The following is a 3,580-nucleotide window of genomic DNA, read 5'->3' as shown; positions in this document are numbered from 1 at the left end:
GAGCCCTGATCTGGGAAGATCCCACATGCTGCGGAGCAGCTGGGCCCGTGAGCCACAACTACTGTGCCTGCGCGTCTGGAGCCTGTGCTCCGCAACAAGAGAGGCCGCGACAGTGAGAGGCCTGCGCACCGCGATGAAGAGTGGCCCCCGCTGGCCGCAACTAGAGAAAGCCCTCGCACAGAAACGAAGACCCAACACAGCCAAAAATAAATAAATAAATAAATTTAAAAAGGTATAAGCGTTGTATCAATACTTCAATAAAATAAATTTAAAAAAGTTTAAATGAACCTTTAAAAAAGAGGGTTAGGAGACATATCAAGCAAAGAAAAGCAGCCTCTGGAGACTCAGCAAAGCTGAGCATCCCTCTCTGGGACCGAGGACACCATTCAGAGTTCCAGGGGCAACCCCCTCAAGTCAGCTGATTTGCCTACACAACAGAGGCTCAGCCCAGGGCCAGGCAGAGCAGGGTGAATCAGCTCCACTAAGAGAAGGAAGAACAGAAACTTGGGGAGAAGGCCCTAATGCTAGTAGGAGTGTGGAGTGAGTCTAAAGGTTTACACACAGCACCTTCTAGCTGCGTTTGCCCCCAGAGATGAAGAGAATGTTCTGGGACTCATGTAGAGAAGAGGCGGGTGAGATCCCAACCCACTGGCCAGGAAGGCTCCCACGGCCACAGCTGACCCGTGCTCCACGCAAGCCTGAGAGAATCTACCTCCATTCTGCTCTGAGCACCGCAGGTTAGGCCAGTGTTCCTGAGGTAGGGTACATGCACCCGATAATTTTAGTGGTATGTCAGAAAATTTTTTTTTTTTTTCTTTTTTTTTTTTTTTTTTTTGCGGTATGCGGGCCTCTCACTGTTGTGGCCTCTCCCGTTGCGGAGCACAGGCTCCGGACGCGCAGGCCCAGCGGCCACGGCCCACGGGCCCAGCCGCTCCGCGGCACATGGGATCCTCCCAGACCGGGGCACGAACCCGTATCCCCTGCATCGGCAGGCGGACTCCCAACCACTGCGCCACCAGGGAGGCCCAGAAAATTTTTTTAATAGTTATGTATTTATTTAAAATTGTGTGTGTGTGTAAGTACATGCGTGTATAATGGAACATAAAATCCATAACTTCATAGATAACAATTGGTTAGGGTAATGCTAAAGTTTAAAAAATGACCATAGGGAGTCCCCTGGTGGTCCAGCGGTTAGGACTCTGTGCTTCCACTGCAGGGGGGCCCGGGTTCGATCCCTGGTCAGGGAACTGAGATCCCACAAGCTGCATGGAGCAGCCAAGAAATAAAAAAATAAAATAAAATAAAATAAAATAAATGAATAAAATAAAAGGTGACTATAAATAAAAATATTAAGTATGTAACAACACAGATGGTACATGGATATAGCAGCAACAGCAACAAATTATAAAGTGGTAGGCAAATCTTTGAATTTTTGATAAACCACTGACTGTCCCTCCATGAAATGATCCTGGAGACCCAGGCTTTTTGGGGTGGGGCAGGGGGAGGTACTTAAGGGACTGGTCCATGCAGGTGAATCAGGAGGAAAAGAAGAGCAACAGTTAGTTCAGAATCTCTTCAAGAGGCATCAGAAATTGGTTGGTTGGAAGTCAAGAGACCATTTGCTAGAAAAAGCAAGACCTTGAAGGAAACACAGTGCAGCTTTCTCCAAAGGGACTTATATTGTGGTCACAGTAGAGATTCTTCTTCTTTGTTCCCCTGGGGCAAAGGGGAAAGGCCCCCACTCCTCACCCAGGCGGCATCCCAGAGCCATGCACTCCTGGGTCAGCAGATCTCCCAAGGGGGCACTTCCTGTCTGTGGGGTTCACAGGCAAGTGGCTGCCTGCAGGGCTGACCAAGGGCCGGGACAGCTGCCAGGATGAAGGACTGACAGAGAGGAAAGCCGTGGGGAAGTGCACATCCGTGAATATTGAATTTGTTGAACAAAAAAAGATAATGGACCAGTTCCCTAACTCTGGGTGGCGCTCTCTTTCTTAGGTCTATGAGTAGATCTGTTTTGGGAATTTGTCTTTCCTATCAATATCCTCAAAGTCCTTTCTTTCTTTTCTTTTTACCTGTTTCTGACCAGAATGCTTCCCAACTTGGATAGAACTACCTTTGGACGCCAGAGCTAAGGGTCAGGGTCCTGCCAGCAGAGCAGGAAGTAAGGGCTTTGTCTGCCCTTGAGTTCCTGGGGGCCACAGGGCCCACGGAAGAGAAGCTGCACACACACCCATTCAGCAAGCATGTGGTTTTCCCACTATTTCTTTTGGGTCCTTTGAGCCTAAAGCCTTGTGTGTGGCACCTGTGGAGCAGACACAAAGATGTCACCACCTTGTTCTTAATGTACTCAGGCCCTCTGGGAGTCGAGAGGAGCAAAAGCATTAAAAAGGTAGAAGGAAGCCAAGAAGGAGGGATGCCTAGGAGTGCACTGAGGAAGAAACAAGCCAGGCTCACAGAATGGGGCGGGGGTGTGTGAATTATAACCCTCCTCAGAGCTCCCAGCCATATGGATGGGCCCATGATGGTAATAATTGTTTCTATTTATGGACAGCTGACAACGTGCCAGGACTGCGCTGAGCTCTCTCCATGTGTTACCCCACTTAGCAGAGTGGCTGAGAGCACATTCTCTGGAGTTATTCAGTCAGCACATTTTATTAAGAGCCTACTACGTGCCACATGCTGTTCTAGGTACTGGAGAAACAGCAGTGCCAAGTCCAAGTCCCTACTCTAAGAAGTTACCTAAGCCAGAGGCTTCACTTGGACCAGATTTGGGTTTTAAACCTACCCTTCATTAGATGATCGACCAGTAGCCCCTGTGGGCCTTAGTTTCTCCAGCTACGAAATTTAAAAAGAATTTACCTTAAAGGTTTGTGTGAGGATTAAATGAAACAGAACGTGTCAAGTTCTTAGAGCAGTGCACAGGACCCAGTAAAGGCTCAATAAATACTGGCCGTTATTTGTAATGCTTCAGGTAGGTACCCTTATTGTCCCCATTCTTTTTTTTTTTTTTGCTGTGGGAGTAAAATATACATAACATAAAATTTATCATTTTTACCATTTTAGAGTATATAGTTCAATGGCATTAAGTACATTCACGTTGGTGGGCAACCATCACCACCATCCATATCCAGAATTTTTTCCACCTTCCCAAACTGAAATTCCATACCCATTAAAAATAACTCTCCATTTCTCCCTTCCTCTGGTCCCTGGCAACCACCATACTACTTTCTATGAATTTAACTACTGTTAAGTACCTAATATAAATGGAATCATACAATATTTATCCTTTTGTGACTGGCTTATTTCACTTAGCATAATATCCTCAAGGATCATCCATGATGTAGCATGTGTCAGAATTTCCTTCCCTTTTTTTTTTCTATTTTTTTAAACATCTTTATTGGAGTATAATTGCTTTGCATTGTTGTGTTAGTTTCTGCTGTATAACAAAGTGAATCACCTATACATATACATATATCCCCATATCCTCTCCCTCTTGCCTCTCCCTCCACCCTCCCTATCCCACCCCTCTAGGTGGTCACAAAGCACTGAGCTGATCTCCCTGTGCTATGCGGCTGCTTCC

The sequence above is a fragment of the Mesoplodon bidens genome (assembly GCF_964165515.1).
Source record: "Mesoplodon bidens genome assembly, chromosome: 4".
NCBI lineage: Eukaryota > Metazoa > Chordata > Mammalia > Artiodactyla > Ziphiidae > Mesoplodon > Mesoplodon bidens.
This window is presented reverse-complemented; position numbering follows the sequence as displayed.